This window comes from Rhinolophus ferrumequinum, chromosome 20 (genome assembly GCF_004115265.2).
Source record: "Rhinolophus ferrumequinum isolate MPI-CBG mRhiFer1 chromosome 20, mRhiFer1_v1.p, whole genome shotgun sequence".
Lineage (NCBI taxonomy): Eukaryota > Metazoa > Chordata > Mammalia > Chiroptera > Rhinolophidae > Rhinolophus > Rhinolophus ferrumequinum.
The window spans coordinates 35,716,520-35,739,455 of record NC_046303.1 but is presented as its reverse complement, the minus strand read 5'-3'; the positions used below and the strand labels follow the sequence as shown (position 1 = coordinate 35,739,455).

At 35.5% G+C, this 22,936-nt stretch overlaps 1 pseudogene; it reads right to left on the bottom strand.

The window, feature by feature from the left end:
- Positions 1-14,275: 14,275 nt before the first annotated feature.
- Positions 14,276-15,119, bottom strand: LOC117012222 (60S ribosomal protein L39-like; annotated as a pseudogene).
- Positions 15,120-22,936: the final 7,817 nt, after the last annotated feature.

Here is a 22,936-nt window from a genome sequence, read left to right as displayed (position 1 = left end):
CTCCCACAGGTGGCTATTACCCTTCTCCATCCACTGGAGGCTTTTTGAGACGTTTTGAGACATCAACACCCACAGGTCCTTCATTAATGTCCTCTCTTGCCTCCTATTGTGACATCATGCTTTCCCCTGTAGGTTATAAGTCATTCCAGATGAGGGATAAATATTCCTTACAGCCAGGACTGTTCTCAGCACTTCAGCTATCCTCCCACTTGTGGCAGTGTGGGGAAGACAGGATGCATAGAAGACGGGTGAGATCACTATCAAAAGAGATGACTTCCTAGGAATGCAATGATTGCAACCTAAAGAGTTTAAGAAAAGACATATTGGAAGAAGTGTTGTTCTATGTTTCCTCTATAAGATTTTGAAAGATAAATTTAGTATGTCCAGAAAATGAATTATGTACTGTTCACATTTTCCTGCACACTCTGTGGGAAAGCCTTGCATTTGTGGTCATTATCAAGGAAGCACAATAACAACCTTTGAGAGAGTCATGGGAAGCCCTATTCACAGGCAGCATGATGGATGATGCAGCAAGATGAGTAATGATGTAACCAGCATTAAATAAATGGCATCAAGAAACTGCAGAACAAAGATCTGTATTGTTTCAATACAAACAGAGGCATGACATTGGAATAATAGCTTTGCTACCTCTTTCTCCTAGTAAGATATGAAATTGGCCAGAAACTTTGCATTTCACCTGAAGAGATGGTTCATCAAAAATATTTGCCCAGTGTATTTTTTTTCTAGGGCTGCCATAACAAAATACCACAGGCTGGTAGCTTAAATAACAGAAATGTGTTTTCTCAGTTCTGGAGGCTGAAGTCCACGATCAAGGTCCAACAGGGTTGGTTAATGGTAAGGCCTCTCTCCTTGGCTTGCAGATGGCCTTTTCTTTGTTAGCATGCACCCCTGGTGTCCCTTAGGGGGATACCCGTCATATTGGATTAGGCCCTATCTTTATGATTTCATTTAACATTAATTACCTTTTTAAAAGCCTTATCACCAAACACAGACACTATGGTGATTAGCATTTCAACATATGGATTTTGGGGAATACAATTCATTCTATAACACTTAGGGCCCTGCACACCCTAGGACAGCCTTGCTAAAAACACTCCTTTTATATCAAATAAAAACACCTCACCACCATAATTGTAATTTGGCAGCCATAGAAATATTTCTAGGGTGTTTCTGGGAATTTAAAAAAAAAAAAAAGATTTTCCAGTTAAAAGGGCATCTGAACACATCTGAACAGCAAGCCATACCATGGTTTTCAAAGTTAAAAAACAATCTCCACCAGCATTTCAGCAACTACCACCACAAAGTATATGCAAACACTCAAACACAAACATATGCTGAAGTGAAACTTTTGGGTCAAATGCACAACTCAGTGCTCATGGCTGGAGCTGAAATTAATACACACACACACACACACACACACACACACACACACACACACACACAGAGTTATAGAAAAAAAAGGATCTGAACCAAAGAGAAATCTTTATTCACGAATTTGTTTAAAATTCTTTGAGCATACATTTCTGTATCTTTTCATGATTTTTTTAATCAAGTAACAAATGAGTAAATATATCTTTCTGCAGGACCAAAAACAAAAACAAAACAAAATTAAAGTTCTCAAAAGCACCATGATCCCCCTTAAACTTGTGGTAGAGATATCATTAATTCACTTATTTCCTTAGTGTAAATAATACATTATAATACATTACCCTGGCCTGAAAGAGTGTATACAACTTGAAATTTGCAGAGTAATTCAAGAACAAGAAGATTCTGAATGGTTGAAATGTTGAATGAAAGCATTATCAGTCTAAGGCTTATATTTAGGATTGACCCTAAAATCTCTAATCTTAAAATCAGACCTCTGACCTGTCAGACTACCTACTTACTAAATGAATATCTTTATTTCCCAATAAATTTGTTATACTGCAAGGTCTTTATTAAGGAAGACATGATAGCCTTAAGGACATCTGATCCCAAAAGAAATGCAGCACTGTTATCTTTATATTAAATTGCATGTTTGTCGTGATACTTGGAGCAAACATAAATACTTGATAGATTAGGAAAGAGAAACTATGGTTTTTATCAAAATTTTCTAGTCATCTATCTAAAGCAATCATTTCTAATAAAGCACACTGAATAGATCAGTAGGATAGTAAATCTTCAGAACATAAAAGATACTTATCTCTACATTATCAAATGAACAAGTGAAAATTCAAATTTAAAATGCATCTACTATGTAGTCCCATTTAATGTGGATCACTCAAAGACATCTACTAGGAACTTGTTCTGTAAAATATAAACACATCTATGTTCAGGCTCTATTTGCAGATACCTATCCTCCATTTAAAAAAAAAACAAATTTTAAAAGTGTACCTTATATTCATTTGGCATCGATATTAGTCAGGATTCTCCATAGGAAAAAAAGAACAATAAATCTATATATAGAGAGGGATTTACCGTAAGGAATTGACTCACATAATATGGAAACTGAGAAGTCCCAAGATCAAGTTAGAGACCAGCAAGTTAGAGACCCAGCAGAACCAATGGTGCGTCCCAGTCCAAGCCCAAAGAGAGCCAAGGATCCAAGAGAGCCAAGGATGCAACTTCCAATCTAAAAGCCAGCAGGCTGCAGACTCAAGAAGAGCTGATTTTTGCATTCCAGTTTGAAAATAAGAAAAGACCAATATGACAGCTCAAGTGGTGAAGTGGAAGGAGTCCCCTTTTACTCAAAGAAGGGTCAGCCGTTTTGTTCAATTCAGGGCTCCAACTGATTGGATGAGATCCACCCACATTACGGAGGGCAACCTGTGCTACTCAGTTAATCTCCTGCAGATGTTAATCTCCTCCAGAAACACCCTCACTGACATACCCAGAACAATGTTTGGCAAACTGGCTGGGCACTCCACGGCCCAGTCAAGATGACACATAAAGTTACAAAGGGGGGTGGGGGAGGATGCAGAGGGTAAAGAGGGTCAAATATACGGTGACAGAGGGAGACTGGGTTCTGAAAGGTGAGCAAATAATGGAATGTACAGATGCTGTATTATAGAATTGTACATCTGAAACGTATATAATATTGACCGATGTTACCTCAATAAATTTAATTAAATTAAAATTTTAAATAAATAAAACCAAAATAAATAACCATCACAGTAGCTTTTCAAATAAATATATAGGACTTTTTAATTTTTATGAACAAATGAATGCTTAACTTGTGGAAAGCGATGAACAAGATTTTTTCGGTGTTAGAAAAGCAAAGAAAATTATTAACTTTAGAAATCAGAAACAGAGTACAGAAATATATGTTTCTAAAATAGGTCAGAAGAACAAAAGGAGAATCTTTAAATCTTATGTCAGACACCAAATTTCTTTTTATAGTAAAGTTCTTGATTGAAGAGGGCCTATCTTGAAGGAACAAGCAAAAAACTTTCTTGCAATTCTTTGTCCATAAGGAATCAAGGCCAGAAGCAGCTAAGAAGCCTTTGGCCTTTGAAAAGTAGAACAGTAAATAATCTAGTTAAGAGCACAAAATCACTTTTGGAACAATATTCTCAAAGGCATAGAAGGAACAAGTTTTTTGGTTTAAGCCCCATAATAATCTGTTAAGAAATCAAGAAATAACATTATAATATATAAAATGCATAGAATAATATTAAAATGAAATACTATTATATCTTAAAAATTCTACTATATTTTAGAAGACCTCATCTCATTTCTTGTTGTTAATATACATAATTAGATCATTCCTATAAATCTTAAGTTTAATGTATATTCCTATTGACAAAGAGCAAAGGGAAAAAGAGTCTTAAAATGCTAAATTTCTTTTGAATTTATTCAAAATTTTACCAAGCACTTACCTCATACAGTCCATGCTTAGGAAAATTTGTGTCCTTTCCATATTGTCCTAATTTGTAAGCAAAGCTAAAAATTCATTGTGTGTGTATATGTGTGCCTGTATGTGCATATGTGTGTGTGTGCATGTGTATGAAAACTCATATGTTTAAATAACAATGTAATCAAATTTAAAAAACACAATGTGAACCACATAGAACATACTTATGGTCCAAATCTGACCCCAGACTGCTCCTTTCCTCACTTTCGATTATGCCATCGTTTCTCTCTCCAAATCTATGTATCTTTTAACTGCCTGGCAATTCTCTTTTATACAATAAGGCTTTAGGGTTCCGATCACAGCCTTTCTATATATCCCAAGCATTGTCATCATTCTTGGTAGCTTCAACAAGGATCGAATTTTTTACCTATCACTTTAATCCCACAGTGTCTTAACATCCTCCATTCCAGTGACGTCATTTCATTGTGACGCCAACAGCCATATCCGGGACTTCCTTCTTGGTCTCGGTTCACTCACTAGCTATTGATGCCACAAGCTTCCTAAACTAAAGCATTCAACTTCTCTGACCACAGCTTTCTGTCCTCCAGAATCTTTCACACAATTAACAGCATCTGTTCTTTTGACTTACTGAGACCACTAATCCTTGATCCTTTCATTGGGGGCCTATCTCTTATCTGCCTTTACTTCCGTATTTTCCCTCAACTTCAAGGGTCATCACATCAAGGGCCTCTTGCCATTATCTGTAATATTTACCTTCTGTTTTCCTTTCATCAGTCATTCCTAACTAAATGACAACATAGGATCAACCCAACTTCTCCTCTTCTCCGTGCCTGCATCCAGGCTGGTAAAGCTTTCAAGGAAAATTACACAACTAAGCTCATTGATATCATGACACATTTTAGATCTCCAGTGTTGACAAAGTGCTATTTGCTGTTTGCCAAACTTTCGAATGTTTCCTTCCTTAGCTTTCTCATTCACTCTGCAGAGCATGTATTTCAAATTTCTCCATTACCCTCAAACTCCAACGAATCCTCCATCATTCAGTAAATGGCTTTTCTTCCTCCTCCACAGAGAAAAATAGAAGCCAGCAGAGAGAAACGATCTCAATTCTTTGCAACTGTACCTGCTGTTTTTACTTTCTTCCTTTCATAGAGAAGAGGTGTCAGCTTCCTAGGCCTACTGCATTCCCCCAAGGCTCTGGATCCATCCACAGGTGCTTCCTTGGGGGCTCCTTTCTCTTTATTTCCTCTTTCCTTTTTCTATAGTATTTTTTTCTCTTGTGCTGTCATTCATCCAAAGAAAATTTACACATGCTCATTATTTCTGCTATCTTAAAAAAAGACTCCATCCCTCCCTCCACAACTGTCTTCTCTCTCATTTATCTTCATTTATTCAACAAATACACACATACTACATGACAACCATAGTTCTTTAAGTTGTCCTTTTTTTTGTCTCCACTTCATCACTTCTTATTTACTTCTTAGTCCACTTATATCCGGTTTCTACCATCCGTTCACTAATAGCTCTAACTATTGTGATCAGTATTCTCTATTTTGGTAAGTCCAATAGACACTGTGTAGTTCTTACTTGATGTCTCTGCAACATGTAACACTGTTTCCCTTAATGTAGATGTTGCCATACTTTCCTGATAATCTTAGCTTTTTCTCAGATGGGATAAGCAGAGAATGGACCTCTTCTGGTCATTGTTTAAACGTTGATAGTCTCCTACCCTCTCCTCTTTTAGTCTACAAACTCTCTCCCTAAATAACCTCATTCATTCTAGTGGCCATTATATTACCATCACTAGTTCAGTACTTTCCTGAGTTCCAGAAAAGTTATGTAATTGCAAGGGCATTTATCCACGTAAATGTCTCAAGCTTCACTTGTACAAAAATGAACCAATAACTGCTCTCACAAATGTGCTGTCCCTTTGTGTTTCCTATCCCCATGAAAAGCAGCATAATCCTGCTAACTAAAAACTTCCTATATTTCCCAACCCAGGAAAAAGATGCAAAATTCCTTCCAACTGATCAAGCCAAAATCCTGAATGTTGTTTATAACTTTTCTTCTTCATCTGGTTTATTCCACCTCCTCAAACTTTTGCAATATGGACACTTCCATTCATCTTAGCTGCTAAATTCAAAATGCCATTTTTCCCTTTTGTGATCACTAACAGCCTCCTACATGATCTCCTCACTTCGACTGCCACCACTCCCATTATATTGTTAAATGTACTTATAGTGTTAAATATAAGTATAGTGTCCATACTATCCCAAATGATCGACAGATTCAATGCAATCCCTATCAAAAATCCCAATGAAATCCTGTACAGAATAAAAAAAGCAATCCTAAAATTCATATGAAAACACAAAAGCCTCCTTACAGCCAAAGCAATCTTGAGCAAGAAGAAAAGAGCTGCAGGTATTACATTTCCTAATTTCAAAATATATTACAAAGCTGCAGAAATCAAAAATGGTACTGACATAAAGACAGACACATACACCAATAAAACAAAATAGAGAGCTCAGAAATAAACCTCCTAAAATAAATTATAGGGGAAAATCTTCTTGACATTCATCTTGACAACAATTTTTTTGGATATGACACTAAAAGCATGAGTAGTGAAAGAAAAAAGTAGTTAAGTGGGACTGTATCAAAACAAAAAAGCAAAAGAAACATTCAACAGAGTCAAAAGGTAATTTATGGAATGGGAGAAAATATTTGTAAATCATATATCTGATAAGAGGTAATACCCAAAATACATAAGGAACTCATACAACTCAATAGCAAAAGAAAGAAAGAAAGAGAGAGAGAAAGAAAGAAAGAAAGAAGAAGAAAGAAAGAAAGAAAGAAAGAAGAAAGAAAGAAAGGAAAGAAAGAAAGAAAGAAAGAAAGAAAGAAAGAAAGAAAGAAAGAAAGAAAGAAGAAAGAAGAAAAGAGAAAGAAAGGAGGAAGGAAGGAAGGAAGGAAGGAAGGAAGGAAGGAAGGAAGGAAGGAAGGAAGGAAGGAAGGGAGGGAGGAAAAAAAACCCCAATTTGAAAATAAGAGAAAGACCTGAAGAGACATCTCTCCCAAGAATACATACAGATGGTACATAATAGGTGCTGAACATCACTCATCATCTGAGAAGTGCAAATCAAAACCACAATGAAATAATACTTCACACCTGTTAGAATGGCTATCATCAAAAAGATAAAAGATAACGTGTTGGCAAGGATGTGGAGAAAAGGGAACCTTTGTGCACTGTTGGTGGGAATATACACATACATCCACCATGGAAAACAATATGGATGCTCCTCACAAAATTAAAAATAGAACTACCATATGATCCATGAATAAACAAATACTAATACCTAATGCTAACACTTCTGAGTATATATCCAAAGGAAATGAAATCAGTATCTCAGAGATATCTGCACTCCCGTGTTCATTGTAGCATTATTCACAATAGCCAAAATATGGAAACAACCTACATGTCTAACAACAAATGACAGTAAAAATTGTGACACACACACACACACACACACACACACACACAGAAAAATATTATTCAGCCATGAGAAAGATGGAAATCTTGCCATTTGTGATAACATGGATGAACCTGGAGTACATTAGGCTAAGTAAAATAAGCCAGACACAAAAGGAGGAATACTGCATGATCTCACTCATATGTGGAATCTAAAATAGTCAGACTCATAAAAGCAGAGAGTAGATTGGTGGTTGCCAGGGGCTGCGGGACGGAGAAATAGGGAGATGTTAGGCAAAGGGTACAAAGTTTCAGTTATACAAAATGAATAAGTTCTGGAGATAAGGACTATACTTTACTTGAAATTTTCTAACAGGGTAGATCTTAAGTGATGTCATCACACACAAAAAAAAAGAAGGAAGGAAAGAAGAGAGGGAGGGAGGAAGGGAGAGATGGAGGGAATGAGGGAGGAAGGAAGAAAGGAAGGGAGGGAGATGATGGCTATGTTTAGTAGCCTGATTGTAATGGTTATTTCACAATGTATACCATATATCAAAACATCAAGATGTACACTTTTAATATACCTATGTAATTCCCACTTGTCAATTATATATTAACAAATAAACTGGGAAAAACTGGTATATAGAGAAATATTATCCCCAGGAGAGCTTATTTTCTAGGTTCATTTTATTTTCTCAAAGACTAGATGTAACACTAAATTCTATGCGTGCAAAAGATGTCACAAAATATGGAAATTTAACTAATTGAGACTTAACCTTGTTTTATTTATTTCAATACTAGAGTTGGCTCTCAGAACTAAAATTTTTTTAACAGCAGTTTCTGCTATAAAATGACCCAGTTGCCATTAAATAAAAGGTTTGTTTGGCAGAAGTGAAGGTGGGCTGAATAGATAAGAGATTCAGCATTGTCGTGGAAGATCTGAGCACCGTACCACAACTCCACATGGGGAACTCCGCCAAGAACTAAATGAATGCCCACCGCCAAGACCAACATACAGAGGGAGTCAGAGGAGCAAATGTGAAATGAAAGAGAACAGAACCAATTCAGGTCAATGAGGCCTAATGAAAGACCAGATGAGAGAAGAAATAGAAGCCAACCAAGTGAAAATGCCTGTCTAGATAACAGAAAATGAAATAACCCACCAAAATGAACTGTGAACAAAAGGTCCTCACAGGCCAACCTTCCAAGTGGTTGAAATGCAAGTGCTTTAAATGAAAACAGTCTTCTCCAAGAAGACAAAAAATCCAAAATGAAACTTTTCATAATATCACCATTTTAAGAGACAAAAGTGACTCCTGAAACATATTTTGGCTTAAGGAGAAATTGTTTAATACTCCATTAGTTCCCTGGATTTAGTAAAAACTTTTGAAAAGAAAAAGTCACTATGGAGGTTGCTGCTCTTTTCCCAATAATTAAATAAAAACAAACAAAAATAACAATAAAAACAAAGAAAACCTTCCTGGAATGAAGAACTATGTTATGACTATCCAACTATCCAGAACCAGATTCTCCATTGAAGCTAAGTGTTGATAACGGAGCAATTCAATGACCATCCAATTTTGAAGATTTGATGCCTAGAATAATAAAATAAATAAAACCATGGCGTAAAATAAGTTTTTGTAAAGGTCTTCTTTATATCATACCTGTTGGTATAGAGGTATTCTTATTTTGTTAAACATTTTATCAAGAAAAGATTAGAAAGTGTATCAAGCATTAATGGCTATAATAACCAATTTCCATTGCAGCAAAAGGTTAAGAACAATAATAAATACAATGAATTGGCTAGGAAATAGTTCAAAAATCATAGCAGATATCACGAAAATTTTCTAAAACTAATTAAAGACACAATTAAGTCTGTCTTGATGTTCCCAAGAACGCATACTGTGTCCACCGTCAGATAGCCTGTCTCAGGTTTGCACGTACTTGCGGACTTTGAGTGCCCACAGAGATGAACTCTTCCATTCAGCTTTCAAATTCTCTAGATCACCTAACCTCATCCATAGTCATGAGAAAGGAAGAATATTGCTTCCTTTGCATTCATTTACTTTGCAAAACTTTTACCACGCAGATTACACTTGTCCAAACCTCTAAGTTTGCTATGACCAGAAACTAAAAGTCTAATGAAAACTGGTTCTGGTAAAAGCGTGGGAAAAGTGTCATTCCTGGACATATCTGGTAGGACTGTAAACTACCTACAACCTTTCAGAGTGCAATTTGGCAAAATCACCAAAATTTAAAATGTGTCTGCCTTTTGACCCAACAATTCAACTTCTGGGAATTTATTCTGTGTGATATTTGCTAAGAGATATATGCTTGGGTATTTGGCCAGCATTATTTATACTAGCATGAACAAAAAAGCTAAATATGCATCACTAGGAGAGTGGTTAAATAAATTATTGTCCATCCATACAGTAAAATTAGTATACAGTGATTGAAAAGATTGCAGTATTCTATATTCATTGCTCAGGAAAAGCTCTACAAGATGAACTAAATTTAAAAAGTCAGGTTTAGCATACTGAGATTGTACCCTTCCTTTCATGAACAATTTCTAAAGCATATTTTCCTATTTATATATAAGAATATATTCATATTTACATGTATTCAGGCACGAAAATGTTTTTGTCAATGCATGCACCGAGCAAGTTTCAAAAGTGGCAAACTAGATTTGCGATCTAAATGGGAGTATGTTTTTTAGTTTTCATTTTACACTTGCTATACCATCTAAATTTTCTGACCATGTGCATTTACAACAGTTTCCAAATGTCTACGGGATTTATCCTAGCAGCTGGGATTTGAAACCACTTTGATTTTTGGTGTGTTTTTTTTTTTTTTCTGATAAAAGTTATTTTTTTGAGCTCAGCAATAACTGTCAAGTAAGAAAGAAAAGCATCCAGTTAGTCATGGTAGGGTTTCTTTGCTCAAAATGAAACATAAACAAATACTAATACCTAATGCTTAGATCCCCAGTACTGGCTCGTATGATCACATTCTCTACTTCACTCCAGAGTAAGCATGTTCAATGAGGCACTAGTGTTTAATTAAGCACAATTTTCAAAAGCTGGATCAGGCCCCACAAGACGTATAAATGCAATTTACTTAGCACCATAAAGTTTGCTAATAATACACATCCATAAGGTGAAAGCCCTTTTATAGCAGGGTGTCAGGTTAGCTGGAATCCAATTTATGAAAAACCTCCTGTATATTCTCATTTGTTAAGCAATAATGCATTTCAATTCCACCCTAACACAAAATCTCTCAGGTTCCTTTATGTCATTTTAAGTAAGTATCATAAAACATTAATAAAGGTGCTCTCCTAGGTCTCTATTCAAATGTTCCTTGATTTGTAGATTTCATTAACAAAAATCAAGAAAATTTTCTTTTGCCGGTATTACAGAGTGGGACAAAGCTGCTAACACTTGCTTTGTAAAAACTTGCATAATGCCATTTAAAAACAACTTTGTTTTGGGGCCTTGTCAAAATAAGAAATGATTTCTTCTTAGGACCAGGCCAATTTTGTCTTTTAATGAACAATAAGATAGATGTTTCAGCACACCAGGAGACTAAAACCAGCCAAAGAATTATTCTACTCTTCACTTTATTCCTTCCTCTAGGGCAATGATTTTTTTTTTTAGGAAATCAATTATGATCCATCCAGCATTGCATTTCAGCCCTCTTCTGAAGAGGGGAAATTGTAAGCAATCTAGGACCTTCTCCAGTCCCAACTCTGAGCCCCTTGGTCTTGGGAGGCAGACACAGAGGACTGCTGCAACCTATCACTTCATTTAAGGGTTAAACCGGGGACTTCTTCAAAGGCATGAGATATTTCCATCATTTTATTGCATACTCTGGAGCAGAACTAGGAACAGTAGTAATAACCGACCATAATTCACTTCCTCATTGAGGCAGGTTCAGGGGGCACGTCTCCCTCTCTTCCAAAAGCAATATTAAACAGCAACCAAGCCTAATTTCCCAAAGAGCATTTCTCATAGGAATTTTACAAGTACTACATGTTCTATTTGCTATAATATATGTTGTTTTCTGGGAAAAGTACACTCAGATAATAGCTTGATTGTAAGACTTGCTTATGGGAACAAGTATTTATTGTTTGTTTGTTCCCAGGTTAGTCAGTTTGGGGAGATTTTAGGCCAATAAAGGACAATTTGAGCATGTGCCTCACAGAACTATGCTAACAGAAGCACAGAAGAGAAATTTCATATTTCTACCAGAACAAAAATTCAAGTTTTCACCCATATATTAACTCTTAATTCACCTTCACCAGACAGGAATAGCAACAGCATGTTAAAGGAAAATTTGAGTGATGGAACCAAATGTTAAATGGAAAGCAATTTTTTTGTCTTGAAGTCCCAAGAAATTGTGATGACAGAGTGTTATACAATTCAGAGAACCTTGTATTTTAATAATATGTAATAATATTTCCAATTAACGTAGATATCACTTATCAGCACTGTCTACCCACAAAGTATTTAGACATACAAAGCATTTTGTATGGATTTAAAAATAGCCTTGTGACCTTAAATATGATATTATACAAACTATAGAGTTTATACTGTTTATTTACAAACATTATATGTCATAAGACTGCCATCTGAATGAAATATATGCTATAGTTACTATAGTATTTCCATTGTGGACATAGTGGAAATAGAGCCTGAGAAAGAATGAGTTCTTAGAATCACACAAAAAGAATCACACAAAAAGTTCGAAACTTGAATTGGGTATTTCCGCCTCCAAATCCTATGCCTTTCTATTATTACCTTGTTTACATGTAATTATATAGACATTCTATTAGAAATATTGTGGTTTACATGAGACATATGCTTTGTTCACATTTGAGCTTCAGGATACAATTCTTATCTTCAAGTAACATACCTGTGGATGGTAGTCAATCAGCTAACAAATATTTATTGAGTGCCTTCTACATGCCAAGCACTATTTTAGGCTTTAACAGTGACCATTAAGAATCCTTCTTTTTATTGAGCTAGCACTCTAGGATGAGAGGAGCAAAAACTAAACACAATATGATAGTGTTAGGTCCTGATAAATACTGCAATGTGTTAGAGTGACTGTATAGACAGTGACCAGTAAGGGAGGCTGTGGTAGACAAGCGCGCAGGGAGGGCCTCTTTGAAGAAACGGCTTTGAGTTGATAATCTGATTGGAGAGAAGGAAGTAGACATGTTTTCATCTAAAGGGAACATCAATCCAAGCACATGAATAATAAGTACAAAGGTTCTGATTTGTGTGAATTCATGGGTTAGGAAGAAATTCATGGGTTAGGGTAAATGGGGCCTAGTGAAAAAGGAGAGTGCAAAATAAAATGAGATTGAAGATATGGACAGGAGCTGAATCACGTGGGGACTAAAACTGTGGCTTAACAAAGTAATGCTTCATTTCTAACACATGTCATATTCCAATCAGAGTTAGCTGGGGTGGATGGTTTGCTCCATGAAGACATCCCATCCTTCTTTCATCTTGTGGGCATACCATCCTTAACACATGGCCTCCGATTTTGCCACACAATAGGAAGACAGAAGAGAGTATTCCACATGGGAAATTTTGAGGGTCAAGCCTAGAAGGGATGTCCAGTAATTCTGCCCTATGTTTCACTGCCCAAATTCAGTCAATCTCCACAAGGGAGGAAAGGATGTAGATTATTAGCTATGTGCCCAAGAAGAAGAGAAACTAGGAAAATGGTTGAGTGCTAGCATTCTTTGGCACTAGTTTTATATAAAAATGGACTTTCACATACAGTGTGAAACCTTTTGAAAGTGTTAAGCAAAAGAATAACAGGAGGCTATTGTAGGAATCAGGGCAAAAATTACGGGTGCTTGGACTGGTTGTGGCAAGGTAAATTAAGAGAAGTGATAAGATTTGGAATATAGTTATTTAAAGGACGGGGTAGAGCTTATTGACATATTGGATGCAAGTATGAGAGAAAGAGAACAGTCAAGAATGACTTCTTGATTTCTTTTTTTTTTTTTTTTGCTTAAGCAATTGGTATGATTTATTGAGATATAGTGATTTGGAGGAAATTAGATTTGGGATTAAAGTGGGAGAGACTGGAAACTCTACTTCTATTTGGAAACATTAAGTTTGAAATATCTATAGGTATTCATTCCAAATGAAGATATGAAATAAGAAGTTGGATACATGAATGTGGTTCTCAGGAGAGTAACTCAGTTTGGAGATACAAATTTTAATCATCAATAAATAGATGGAATAAAAATTCACAAATCTTATTTTCTGATACATACAAGGAAATAGAGAGACAATACAGATATAGTAATGAATATTTATGAAAGAAACAAACATTTAGATACAAATTCTTCACTTTCAAGGAAAACTATACTTTGGGAAGTGATAAATTAACAGAATCATAATAGGAATTTACATCAGGACGTGGATATAATTTCTTGTTTTCAAACAATGCAAACAGGGGGCTTATGTGTAATAATAAGACACAATAGCTTTTCTGTAAATCTTCTCAATTAGGGATACGTGGTGCTCTAGGGGCAAATGATGTATTTTCTGATCTCAGTTCTTAGAAAAACTAAAAGTCACGACTCAAAATTTAAAGTGACATATAAAAAAATCAAAATTTTTGATATGATCCACTAAAGCATAAAAATATTAGGTACCAATAGAACTAGACAAAATCATAGTCAAAACAAGTATTTCATCGTCCAAAGGTATATTCCAATTTGGAAATTTGATTATAAAAGCGTTTCAACCAATAAAATGTTTCATTTTAATTTTAGCTCACAATAGCCCACATATATTTCTAATCTTTTTATTCAATGCATGAATAAAAGTGAAAAAGCTTCAGTATCTGAAATTTTTCTTTAAAAAAAGAAAACTGCGTCAGAATACTTTGAGTATCTTTCTAGCTTGAACTCAACACAACACAGAAGTGTTCACTATCATGTGGGCTGTTTGTTGCAATCCCAATTTGGTTCTTCTCCAGTCTCCCAGACTTATGTGTCCTTTTATTATCAATTTTCACTTGAACTCTTTGAGGAATGGTATGATTTTGCTTTCATTTCTTTGCTAGGAATTGCTTAATCCTGAAAGTCTTATGGGAATGTAAGGCCAAGGCAAAAATCAAAAACCAAGTGTATCCATTAAAATGGAGAAGAAGAAAAAGAGGGCTTAGTCATACTGCAGCTATTGCAGATTTTTTCCATGAGGGACTAAAGAGTCCATTTTACCTAATTAACCGTGTAGCCGTCAAGTAGCCGATTTTAATGATTTGACACGTGTTTTAAGTCAACAGTTGTTCAATACAATCACTGTTCAGAAAAAGAAAAGAACGTTACCAAAGTTTTAGGTAACAAATAACGTGAAAATGGTGCACACTTCACCCGTATTAAAAACAAGTTATTGAAAAATATAAAATCTTTCCTATGAAGTTTAAAATTGTGTTATTAATAATTTCTCATAACCTTCTTCTTGGTGCATAAATACATTAACTTTAATTAAAATCCCAGGAAGGGGTCTTTATAGCACTACCGATCTCTTCTCCAGTGACTACTTTAAAGAATCTGTATCTGAAGTGAAAACAAAAGCACTGGATCACACAAATATTGAGAAATTTCTAAACTCCCCATGCATGAGCATACGAAACAAATGTGGCCTGGAACATCATGATCAAGAGCAATTTAATCAATATCAGAATCTTACTCCAAAAGCTTACATGTTGATCTCACCTTTTTTCAACCAAAGAAGAAAGTAAATTCATTATAACATTGTTATCTAATTCTATTCCTCACAGTTAATCCAAGTCCCCCATAAACAGAAAACAGTTTTAAGAACACAATCCTCCACATGGTAATCACAATCCTTGTAGATTTACACCTTAAATCCCAATTTATCCCCCACAAATCCCCCATGTGTACTTTTTAATCAGTCAAACTGTACAACTCTTTGTTTCCCCCATCTGTGGCTTTATTTGCCATCTTATTCTACTTCATAGCTATTTTTTTCCAAATAGTGCACATACCAAGGCCTGTTTCTTAGGATACACCTTTCTTATAAATGTCAATGACTGTCTTATACGTATTGCTTTGGGCAAGTACTCAGACACACACACACACACACACACGCACACCATGCCACACCCTTTGAATTTCCACTGCACAGCCACACCTGTACAGAGCACTTATCACATTCTAATTACGTAGTTATTCTGTATTCATTTTATCCTTGGGAGTAGGGAAGAAGCTTGAAGGCTAGCACAAAGCCTTGCTCAGAGAGAGAAGTACTAGTGAGGATACAATGGAATAGGGGTCAGCAGACTTGAGTTTGAAACTCACTGCCCAGCAGATTAACCTCTTTCTCTAAATTTCCCTTTATTTCTCTGTAAAACAAATATACCAGAAATTATTGTGTAGTATGATTATGAGGCTTAAATTGGTCACACACGAGAATCTTTAAGATAGAGCAGATACAAACGTAAAGCCTTATTATCTTTCATCTTCCTATTTATCTATTACTTTCATTGATCACAGCCCTTCACTCCCTGTGCCCACCTAGTATTTTAAGGAAAATGTTCAAAAGATATTTCTATATTCATATAACATTGAAGAACGGAAGACATAAAATATTATGTAAATATTTTTTTACAAATAATGTATAGTAAATCCAGATCCAATTAGAGTCCAGACAAATGGGACAAAGACCTCAAAGATAAACAAGTTGGTTGGTGTCAATAAACTAAATGCTACTGCATCCACTTACATATTCTATCTGGATGTCAAAATGGCATAAAAGGATACCTCCAGGTTGGGAAATGTTAAAAAGCATTATTCTGTTGTGGATGGAGGCTCAGATACACTGTCTCAAGCCCTCAGACATTAAGATGCTGTGCTTGACTGTTCAGCAGTGCACTTGTCACCACCAAGGAGGGACTATTCCATCCCAAATGGTTAAAATAGACAGATGGGAAAATGTAGTTTTACTATAAAGGCAGACATATGGGTCACAGAGGAGAAGATGACACCTAAAGTTTGTTATCAAAAAAAAGACACTGAAGAAAATGTGAACTCAGACAGAAGAATGCTTACATGGACCAAATAGACTTACCTACCTACTGTATTATACAAAATATAATTATTAACATTCATAATAATGATCCTGAATCATCAATAGCTTTACGTATCCTCTGTGGTCTTAACAAGGCAGAGATGCTTGTAATACTTGACAGAAATAATGCATACAAAATATACAGAAATGAAGAATGCAGTGCTTTTGTTATCTGGAAAACTCACTCTCGTGAAAACAACATTCGCAATAATAACAGATAAATGAAGTGTTGCATGAAGTACATAAAATGCTTTTTGTAACTCAATGCAAGTGTAGTAGGAGTTTAAAGAAAGAGTTCAAAAACTGTTGGAATTGTCAGGGAAGATTTCACAAAGCTGGTAGTGCCTGTATCCTCCTTGGACAAGTTAGGAGTAATCAGGAGAGGAGATGGAATTCCAGGACCAAAGAGCACCGTCATTAATGATTGGGGAAATGAACATATATGGCATGTTCATGAACCATAAAGAGACCAGTCTCGAGAAAATGAGCTGGATACCCAACAATGTAGCCAGAATGTAGAAAGAGACTTAAAAGCCATGCAGAGAAATTTGGTTCTAACAGAACATGTAATAGAGTCATTGAAAGCTTGGGAGCTAGAAGCAATCTGATAAAAAGCATCATTTAAGCAAGCCTGCTTTTATTTCTTTTTTGTTTGCTTCTTCGTTTCATCAATTGTTTTTAAGATACTGAATTTGTAAGACTGGAGACCAGAAAACCAGTTATCAAGTTCTGGTATCACCCAGCCAACAGGACAAAAAAAGGATGCTTCCTCCCTCCCTCCTTCTCTCCCACCTTTCCTTCCTCCTTCCCTTCCTTCGAATGTGCACCAATACCTGAAGCAATCCTATGAAAGGGTTTTATCAAATAGACAGAATTAAAATGTATACGAATGAACAAAAAGTTCATTAATATATCCTTGTTCCCAGCCCTTCACTCTTTGTGCCCACTAAACAAAATTCTAGCTTAGCTCACGCTTTGTCTTTCTTATTCTTCTCTAGTTGGAGGGTCCAGTAGAGGGTTGTGCAGGGTCTTTTCTTTCTTTTTTTTTAATTAAATTTATTGGTGTGACAATTGTTAGTAAAGCTATATAGGTTTCAGGTGTACAATTCTGTAATACACCATCTATATATCACATTGTGTGCTCACCATCCAGAGTCAGTTCTTCCATCACCATATATTTGACCCCCTTTACCCTCTTCTACCATCTTCTCTCCCTCCTTAACCTCTAGTAACCACTAAACTGTTGTCTGTGTCTATGAGTTTTTGTTTCTTTGTCTGTCTTGTTCCTTTGTTGCTTTCAGTTTTATATCAGACATATCAAAAGAATACAAAACCATGAGCAGTATTATGGACAGGCAGAAGCAGGAAATGGCAACCCTTACACAAAATAGGGCACCATGCACTTAACATAAAGGATAAAGAAGACAAAAATATTTTAAACAAAAAAAAAAGGGAAAAGAGAAGAAAAAGATAACTTGCTACTGCAACTCGGAAATCAACGCACAACATAAATTAGGGATAACTTGATACAACAAAAACATAAAAGGGGAGACAGTAAAGGTCTGAATCTGCAAAGGGGCTTTTCAATTGAAAAAATAAGTAGAAAGAAGAGGCAAAAGTCTGTGGCTAGAGAAGAGGCTTTTATGGGAATTCAGGAGAGTTTAGAGAATAAAGCGTGAGAAGGTCAAAGCAAAGACTTCACTGAACAAAGTTCAACAGGCAAAGAATTCAAGGCTACAGCAAGAGGGAAGGGAGGCCAGAATTGAGTCTGAGCTCAACTCTGCTGAAACAAAAAGATGCTGAGATTTTTTAAGGGCTGGAAAGGGGATCTTAGGCAACTTGTACGTGCTAGCAGCTTTTACCCAAAGGAAATGTAAACTTCCTCATACCTTCATGACAAGTTTACAGCTTTGAGCAAGGCCTGTGCACTGAGGATCCTACCCTCCCACAGAGAATGGGAGGTAGGATAGGTCTTCCCTGATGGTTACCATTCTAAGAGGTGGCTCCCGTGTCCTTCAGAAAGACAATTCTGAGTTGTGAAACTGGCAGGAGACTTTTTTTTTAAATTTACATCTCAAAGAGGCAGAGAAAGAGTTTGTAGTTACAAGTTTTCTAAGTAAATGTTCTAAGCAAAAGGAGTAGGGGACCTAGAGGCTGGAAAAGGCCTGTTTCCGCAAGCTGAGGGAAACCCTAAGGCTAGCTTGGTCGGGAGCAAACTGCTCTGTAAGAGAAAACTGAAAGAAAAACTAATTTAAGAAGTATTACTAGCATGAACAAAATTAATGTCCTTCATGGTTTTTGAAAAATATAAGGAAAAAAACAAAAACTTGAGTTTCTATGAAATTATTTTTTGGTTATAGTTTTTTTGTTTGTTTTTTTAATCAAAGCACTACTCTGAGACTAAATTTTAATACTTTTGAGTATTATACAATAGTACTAAAATACCAACTTCCAAAATAAAAACTAGCATATCACATTAAACTTTGATTAGCCTTTTAGAAATGATCCTAACAGAAAATAATCCCTCTCTAAAGAAAGGAATATATTCGGATATATGACAAAGGAAGGCTTCATATTAGAACGTTTTTTCTGGAAATCAAGAAAACAAAATTTAATAAATAGCATTGGTATTGTACCCATATAGAGAAAACACAAACATACTGACAACCTCATCTGTCTGTGGTCAGTAACATAGCCGGTGAGAAGATGACGCATTTAAACAATAGCCCACACCAATGTCCCTGTTTAATGTGCAACATCCAAGATATATCTATTTCACAAAGGTATTGTACGTTCTTAAGGAAAAAGGAAAAAGTTTTTGTTTTTTTTTTTTTAATTCCTAGTGCTTAAGGCTACATATGATAAATTATTTTCCTAGTTTTACACTTGCAGAGTTTTATTAACAGTTTCAGAAGAGAGAGTAAAGAAAACCCTCTTAAAATAATTGTTTCCTTTTATTCTCCAGCAGACTATCTGCTTGCATGAATACATAAAATACCAAAAGATCCCCAACCTAGGCCTAATTGCCATAGAAAAGTGACTAAAGCAAGAAAGTACTAAATATTGACTTTTTCTTCCAGTACTTCATGTGATAACACTAACCTGCAAAGGTCCCCACCTCTGAATTTCACATATCCACTGCTCCTCAAGCAATGACACAGTGATAGACTGGGCTTTTTACACATCATTGTGGGAAAGAGCAGATGCCCTCAAAGCATTCAAGTATCTAAATACTTGCTAAAATCTTCATTTGTAAACTATAACTCCCACAACAGAAATCACTGACCATCTGTTGGGCTTAATGAACTGCCAATAAAAAACTATTTTGATCTTAACTGGACCTCACTGTAAATGCTTCGTAGGAATAAACAAATTACAAGTTTCTCTAAAGGCCAATTTTCTCCATTGTTGCCTTTTCTGTGACTTTTCATTAAACCTAAAAGATACTGATTCATCATATCAGTAATACATAATAGGCTTCCTAATTTCTCTAATTCTCAAATTCCTCCTTTCTCCCATATTTTAGATTGCTGGCAAATTTGGGGGTTTTCTGAAACCTGCTGGACAGATTGAATAAAATTCCTTGAAGCTGCTCCGTATCCCCACTGAAAAGGAAAAAAATTAGTGTTTGCCTTTTTCCTCCCACTAAAGAAAATGTAAAAGAGGAAAGACGGTTCATCTTTTCTCCCAAGGGGAGGGTCTTAGAAAATAAACTGGAGTAGAATTTGGTTCTTTATGCTAATAATGTTATCATTACACTCTACCCTTCTTTGAGGAAAATCAAAAGTTTATCTGTCCACTCAATTTGTCAAATATTCATGAAGTGCCTTAGAGAAAATATATTCTGCTAAACACTGCAGGAGACTTAGAAAATAGCATCATACATTTCTGTCTTAACAGTAGAAATAGACGTATTTACCAAAAAAAAAAAACTATTTCAAAGCTGAATGTGCCAAGAAAAGCATTTTAAAAAATCACATGGATGGTTCAAAAAGTAAGAGGTCACCTCCATTTGAAGAGAACCAGAAAATAACATATCTTGCCACTATAGCTCTGTGTTAAGATATGTGACTCAAGTTCAGTTTCTTTAATATTAATAAGATTAATATTAATAATAATCAATAATAATAATAGTTATTGTTTATTATATTATAATAGTTAAAAATAGTTATTATTATTATTAATGATCAATTTATGAGTTGAGAGCAAGATCTAGAGAACTTGGATCATGAGGCAGGCAAGTTTGTTTCTGTCTTTTTCAATTACAGTTGACATTCAGTATTATACTAGTTTCAGGTGGCAATTCAATATTATATTAGTTTCAGATGTCTCTAAAGTAGAGAGGAAAAGCTTGGATCTTAAAAAAACCTAAGAGGGTTTTAAAGGGTATAGTGATAAATATTAGGCATTAAAGGGTATAGATTGAAACGATACAAAGGATTAAATTATCATATCAGATTTACAAAGATTAAAGATGTTATCTAGAATTAAAGCATACTAATAATTTCAAGGAGATAGGAAATCATGAGAAAAGGGAAAAAGAAGTCTGGGACAGCCAACGTCACTCCCCAGATCCCTTTGTGCAGCATTAGTACTGCTTTGGTCTAGATTTAATATGCAAGCTTTATGTTTTGCATGCAGAAGCATGACTAACATAAAAAAGAGGTATTTTTTGTCATGAAACATCTCCAATTTATACAACGATGGTCACATAGCTTATGTTATATTTTCCAGGTAGCCATGCCCCATAAATTCACACATTTCCAGGTTTAACATAAGCAATCCTAAACAGACCAGATACATGTACTAAAAATATTCCACATATAAGAATTCTCCTGCTAGTAAATACCATTACTGTGTTTGCCAGAAGTTCTCCAGGTGGAATGTTTACAAGGGGGTTTTATGTATCTTCCTTCCAGGGGCATCCCACAGCAGAAGGAGAAAATGACTTGTAGGTCTGCAACTCACATTTTCCTTTCTGTTATCAGTCAATATACCCCTTGACACAGATTTCTTGGGTATTTTTTCATTATTTGTCTTACAATATGTTATACAGAAGAATAAGCCTGCTAACATCCACAACTACCATGATTTTAGCCTCTCCGATGGTGAGTAGGAATTTCTTCCACAAAACATGTTAATTGTGACCATAACGCTTTAGGAGTCTTTTGATATTCTCTTACAAGTGTGATTACGCTTCTTCCTCCATCACCTATAATTATATGAACCATTTATAAGTTATGATAAATGCATTTAATTATGTGTGTAGTTATTTCTAAAATACGGCCAAATTCACTCATATGTCTGGCCAATTGGTTTCCATAAATATCGTCTGTGGGCTTCAAATCAAACTTCCAAAATATTTACTAATACATTGTATAATTCTATCAATAAACAAGCCATTTATTGTGTTATACAGCTTTGAAAGAAAAATTAAAGTAACATTTAACACACCATGAAATTAGTTAAAATTATAGCATTATTCTCCATTTCTTCCCAAGAGAAATTACATGTTCCCATGTGTCACACATTCCCAATGACGGGGATGGTGACTTAGAAGATATTGTTTGGCACATTCTAGATTCCATTTGGTTTTAATACAGCCATTCCAGATACCAGTGTACAGGTATTTACAGACACAGGTTTCCACGTATCATTCTCTACTATCACCTCTATACCTCCCATAGGTACAACAGGATGTGTTCATCATCTATCCTACCCAAACCAATTACAAAGGGAAGACAAATTCATTTTGTATCCATGATACCTGGGTCATTGAAAAACAATGATAAAAGCCTCACTGTCCAGTGGCAGTCTGCCAAAATGTGGGACGAACATATTTTTCCCATAAGTGTACCCTCTCAGCCTAGCTTTTCAAAATTCCAGGCCACTGGCCTTTAAAAACATCAGATTCAGTTGTGACTAGAATATCTAATAGTCCTTCCTTAGTAAGGGTACAAAACTTCTCCTAGTATGGTCAAGGATTATAGTGCTTCAATAGAACAATTATTAATTAGTTCATTTACTTAAAGCTTTATTAGCCTCTGGACAGTAATTTCTGAAAGAGAGCTCCCTCTGGTATCGCTGTTTGGGTTAACAAGTCCTTTTTTATCATGATCAATCCAGGAACATTATTTCAAACAAATTCAATACCCAAAGCCATCTCCTAAAATCTCCACAGAATATCTGGAGTGGCAAGGCCATTCTTATTAAGCTACCACATATGTTACTGACATTTAACATGTATGGGATTTGTGCAATTTGTAAATACATTCTACAATGAAAAGTATTCTGCATCAATCGGATCTATTTTACCCTCAAATACAGCTCCATCTAAGTGCACCGCAATACCGCCAGAAGAGACTTACTGGTAATATTGGATCACTGGGTTCCATTTCAGCTTTTTTTAAATGCATTCCATGCAGATGGACATTTGATATACTCGAAGGGACAAATCAAGCTTTCATGTATTTG